At 42.3% G+C, this 6,000-nt stretch overlaps 1 long non-coding RNA gene across 1 annotated transcript in view; it reads left to right on the plus strand.

The window, feature by feature from the left end:
* Nucleotides 1–4,126, plus strand: part of LOC139179402 (uncharacterized) — a 28,248-nt gene extending 24,122 nt beyond the window's left edge. The window contains exon 6 of the long non-coding RNA XR_011563779.1: nucleotides 2,718–4,126. This is a non-coding gene — a long non-coding RNA (uncharacterized lncRNA). The remainder of the gene's footprint in view (nucleotides 1–2,717) is intronic.
* The last annotated feature ends 1,874 nt before the right edge of the window (nucleotides 4,127–6,000 follow it).

A 6,000-nucleotide genomic window follows, 5' to 3' on the forward strand; every position in this document is an offset into this window, starting at 1 on the left:
AATCCACCTTCCAATGCAGAGGATGTGGGTTTAATCCCTGGTTGGGGAGCTACCAGTATCCCACATGCCTCACGCTGCCAGGGCAACTAAGCCCATGTGCCACAGCTATGACCCGACACAGCCAAATATAAATAAATAGATTTTTTAAAAATACGTGGATTATTATGTCTCCCATGGTGCCACAGTTACCAACTATGGAGACAACCATGAAAAATGAGTCTTTGGAAGGAGAAGGGAAGAGAGTGCTCGTGGCGAACTTCTTTGTTCCTCATGAAGTATAAACGTTTCATTATCAGAAAATCCAGCCATGTTTAGTGCTTGGAGTAACTCTGGAAACAAATGTGGGAGTACCTGCTCTGCTTAGTTAGAATATTGATAAATAAGATTCTAAGGGAGAGGTGAATATAAATTTTAATTTTAGAATTTTCTGTTAGGGTCATACTTTGTAGCTCTAGTAAATATACATAAATACTGAGTTTGTATATTTTCATTAATTAAAAACATAGGAATCTTTTTATTTGGGTCTCATGCTTTTTGTAATTAAAGAGAGGAACAAGCCATCTAGTAAAGCAGCAAAAGATATATATATTGTCAGTTACTGCTTAATCATAAAAAGTTTTTTGTGAATAGTACTCATAGGAAGTACTCATAGTACTCATAGAGTACTATGTGAATAAAAGGACAGACTCTAAACCAAGTATTCTGAGGGAAGTGTCCTTCTTCACTTAGTTATGCCATAAGCTTTGCAAGATTACCTTCTTTTCATTGTGAATAATATGAACTTTTCCACCAGCAAAGTAAAGTGAATCATATCCTCTTAGAATAATGAATCTTTAAAGGGTGTCACTGGGTTCTTTGAGTTATCTTGCTCCTATTTAGGTCTCCTAATAAGTAGGAGGTGCTAGTTTATCTAACCAGAGAATTAATATGACTTGAGCTAAATTTGATTTAAAAAATTACTAGCATCCCCATCAAACTGATTAATTCCCACAGATAGTAAGCACTCCAAAATGAAATTGGATGTTTTTAGAATAATTTCACTTCATCTGAGCCTTCATTATTATCTATAATCCTATGTTCCTCCTTCTCCTCTCCAATTCTCTTCAGTGACCAGCTCAGATGTTTGCCACTAACCTTGAAACCTTCTGTACCAGGAATGTTGGATACAAAATCCAGCAAATCTTTTGGTGGCTTAAACAAATTAGAGTCCGCAACCAGAAATCTGGAGGCAAGCTGCTGCTGGCTGTCAGTCAGCCACTGAACAATGACTTCTCTGGCTGCTGTCTCTGCACTTTGGCCTTTCCTTCATGTTTACTTTCTCAGATAAGAGGGAGTGCTGTCCCAGGTCTGGAGTGGCATCTGGAGTCAAGTCAGGGAGAAAGAGGAAAGGGTGCTCCACCCATTGCCATCTCCATTACTAGAAAAAAATTAGCTTTCTAAGAAGCCCCAACAAAATTCCACCTATGTTCCCCTGTTGCAAGTATGTCTGGTAAAGCAAGTATTTTCAACCCCTAGGGTTGAAGCTCCAATACTTTGGCCAACTGATGCAGAGAGGCAACTCATTGGAAAAGACCCTGATGCTGGGAAAAGATAGAAGGCAGGAGGAGAAGGGGACTATAGAGGATGAGATGGTTGGATGGCATCACCAACTCAGTGGACATGAGTTTGAGCAAGCTCTGGGAGTTGATGATGGACAGGGAGGCCTGGCGGTTGCTGCAGTCCATGGGTAGCAGAGTCGGACAAGCGGGAAGATAGCATGGTAGCTGGGGATTGGGAACCAATTGTGTTGAAACAGTGTCCGCCATACTCCTCCTTGGCCACTTAACTTTTCCTGAGCACATGGCTATGATTTTGCCTTCTTCACTTAAAAAAAAAAAAAAAGTGAGGAGCCCATCAAGGTTGTCAGCTTAGCTGCATCTCCCCCATCGTCTCCTCTCCCCTTCTTTCAGAATGAAGGAGGGTGTGCTCTCTTCTCTGGCCCCTCACCTTTCCTCCCTACCTCTGAAGGATGTGGGCTGCCATCAGTCATTTTCTCTTATTTCTTCATCCTTTTGCCTCCCTTCTGGATCCATCTCTTCAACATTGAAAGCATGCTGAATGAAAAAGTCAAGATGGTGGCTAATCCCTGAGTCACAGGGAACAAAATGGCCCTTAGCTTTGTCTCCTTCACGTGCATTCATCTCTTTCAGCCACAGTGATCTTTCTAAAATATAAACTTATGTCCCTTTTTTGCCTAAAACACAAGCATCTCATTGCTTTATTATAAAGTCAGAACTCCTAAACAAAGTGTTTGAGGCTCATCATGATCTGACCACCGCTTATCATTTCTGCTTTCTCTCTCTCTCCTGTTATTACATCTTTAATTCTCTATGCCAAACACATTTTTTAAATTATTTATTTTAATTGGAGGCTAATTACTTTACAATATTGTAGTGGTTTTTGCCATGCATTGACATGAATCAGCCATGGGTGTACATGTGTCCCCCATCCTGAACCACCTCCCACCTCCCTCCCCATCTCATCCCTCAGGGTCATGCCAGTGCACCAGCCCTGAGCACCCTGTCTCATGCATCGAACCTGTACTGGCGATCTATTTCACATATGATAATGTACATGTTTCAATGCTATTCTCTCAAATCATCCCACCCTCGCCTTCTCCCACAGAGTCCAAAAGTCTGTTCTTTAAATCTGTGTCTCTTTTGCTGTCTTGCATATAGGGTCATCATTACCATCTTTCTAAATTCCATATATATGCGTTAATATACTGTATTGGAACTAAAAAGCCTCTTGATGAAAGTGAAAGTGGAGAGTGAAAAAGTTGGCTTAAAGCTCAACATTCAGAAAACGAAGATCATGGCATCTGGTCCCACCACTTCATGGGAAATAGATGGGGAAACAGTGGAAACAGTGGCAGACTTTATTTCTGGGGGCTCCAAAATCACTGCAGATGGTGACTGCAGCCATGAAATTAAAAGATGCTTACTCCTTGGAAGGAAAGTTATGTCCAACCTAGATAGCATATTCAAAAGCAAAAACATTACTGTACCAACAAAGGTCCGTCTAGTCAAGGCTATGGTTTTTCCTGTGGTCATGTATGGATGTGAGAGTTGGACTGTGAAGAAAGCTGAGCGCCGAAGAATTGATGCTTTTGAACTGTGGTGTTGGAGAAGACTCTTGAGAGTCCCTTGGACTGCAAGGAGATCCAACCAGTCCATTCTGAAGGAGATCAGCCCTGGGATTTCTTTGGAAGGAATGATGCTAAAGCTGAAACTCCAGTACTTTGGCCATCTCATGTGAAGAGTTGACTCACTGGAAAAGACTCTGATGCTGGGAGGGATTGTGGGCAGGAGGAGAAGGGGACAACAGAGGATGAGATGGCTGGATGGCATCACCGACTCGATGGACGTGAGTCTGAGTGAACTCCGGATATTGGTGATGGACAGGGAGGCCTGGCGTGCTGCGATTCATGGGGTCGCAAAGAGTCAGACACAACTGAGTGACTGAACTGAACTGATACTATATTGGTGTTTTTCTTTCTTTCTTTTTTTAATTTTATTTTATTTTTAAGCTTTACAAATTGTATTAGTTTTACCAAATATCAAAATGAATCTGCCACAGGTATACATGTGTTCCCCATCCTGAACCCTCCTCCCTCCTCCTTCCCCATACCATCCCTCTGGGTCGTCCCAGTGCACTAGCCCCAAGCATCCAGTATCGTGCATCGAACCTGGACTGGCAACTCGTTTCATTCATGATATTATACATGTTTCAATGCCATTCTTCCAAATCTTCCTACCCTCTCCCTCTGCAACAGAGTCCATAAGACTGTTCCATACATCAGTGTCTCTTTTGCTATCTCGTACACAGGGTTATTGTTAGCATCTTTCTAAATTCCATATATATGCATTAGTATACTGTATTGGTGTTTTTCTTTCTGGCTTACTTCACTCTGTATAATAGGCTCCAGTTTCATTCACCTCATTAGAACTGATTCAAATGTATTCTTTTTAATGGCTGAGTAATACTCCATTGTGTATATGTACCACAGCTTTCTTATCCATTCGTCTGCTGATGGACATCCAGGTTGCTTCCATGTCCTGGCTATTATAAACAGGGCTGCGATGAACATTGGGGTACACGTGTCTGGTGTTTTTCTTTCTGACTTACTTCACTGTGTATAATATGCTCCAGTTTCATCCACTTCATTAGAACTGATTCAAATGCATTCTTTTTAATAGCTGAGTAATATTCCATTGTGTATATGTACCACAGCTTTCTTACCCATTCATCTGCTGATGGACATCTAGGCTGCTTCCATGTCCTGGATATTGTAAACAGTGCTGTGATGAACACTGGGGTACTCGTGCTCTTTCAATTCTGGTTTCCTCGGTTTGTATGCCCAGCAGTGAGATTGCTGGGTAATACGTCAAACACATTTTGGATTAGAAGTCTTTCTCTTACCTCTGGGCCTTTGTATGTATTCGTTTTAAACTCTTATCCAGCCTCCACACTTTATCTAACTCCTGTATGTTCCTCAGATTTTAGCTCAGATGCCACTTCTTCTAGGAAGCTGTGACACCTTAAGAGCTGGTTGGGACCACCTCCACACCCTTCTGTTGATTTCATAGCAATCTGTTCTCACTCTGGCATCACATTTATCACATGAAATAAAATATTTTTAAAATATTGAAATGCACTCAGGGGCTTCCCTGGTGGTCTGGTGGTTAAGAATCCACCTACCAATGCAGGGGACACAGATTCAATCCAGACTCTGGGAAGACGCCACATGCCATGGAGCAACTAAGCCCTTTTGCCACAACTGCTAAGCCCACGCTTTAGAGCCTGCAAACCACAGCTAATGAGCCCATGCAGCACAGCTGAGGCCCGAATCCCTGGAGCCCACGCTCTGCAAATAGAGAAACCACTGCAGTAAGAAGCCCATGCACCCCAACTAGAGAGCAGCTCCCGCTTTCTGCAACTAGAGAACGCCTGCGAGCAGCAAGAAATATCCAACACAGCCAAAAAAACCCTTTTTTTTTTTTAAATGCACTCAGCCATAAAAAAAGAACAACAATGCCATTTGCAGCAACAAGGACAGACCTAGAGACTGTCATACTGAGTGAAGTCAGAGAAAACCAGGTATATGATGTCACTTATGTTGTAGAATCTAAACAAATGGTACAAATGAACTTATTTACAAAACAGAGAGTCACAGATGTAGAAAACAAACATGGTTGCTGGGGAAAAAGGAAGGGAGGGATAAATCGGGAGATTGGGATTGACATATACACTTTATATACTAATAAAACATAACTAATAAGGGCCTACTGTATAGCACAGGGAACTCCACTCATCACTCTGTAATGACCTATATGGGAAAAGAATCTAAAAAGGAGTAGATAAATGTATAACTGATTCACTTTGCTGTCCACCTGGAACTAAGACAACACTGTAAATCAACTATACATCAATAAAATGTTTTAAAGTAAAATATCAAACTGCAAATATAGCCCAAGGCAGAGGAGAGTGAATGATACTTTGAGAAGAAAGAAAGTTGTGAGAGCAAAAGAAAGAAAAAGTAAAAGCCCTTCTGATCCTGGGAATGGTGAGACAAAGGTCAGACACAGATGATGGTTCACCTCTGCAGCAGTGCTGGAGGGGGCTGGGAGAGAGCTTGGAAGGGGAGGAAGCTGGTCTTGTCACTGAGTGCACTGGGAAGACGACTGCCTACAGACCTCCTGTGCTCCAAGGTTGGAACACTGTGAAACGGCAGTACAGACTTAGCAAAGGGTCTCTGCCAGCTACCACGTGATTCAGAAGATGTGTTACCATTCCCCATGCCTGATGGGGACCTTGGAAATTAGCTGATAGAACCACTGGGAGAGCTGAGATCACAAAGTAACTTTGTGGAACCTGTACTCAGAGCTGTAAGTCTGAGCCACTCCTTAGAGAGGCGGCTAGGACCCAAGTGAAGGCACACCACCAAGGAAGGGGTACTGG

Source organism: Bos indicus, chromosome 24, assembly GCF_029378745.1.
Source record: "Bos indicus isolate NIAB-ARS_2022 breed Sahiwal x Tharparkar chromosome 24, NIAB-ARS_B.indTharparkar_mat_pri_1.0, whole genome shotgun sequence".
NCBI classification, from domain to species: domain Eukaryota; kingdom Metazoa; phylum Chordata; class Mammalia; order Artiodactyla; family Bovidae; genus Bos; species Bos indicus.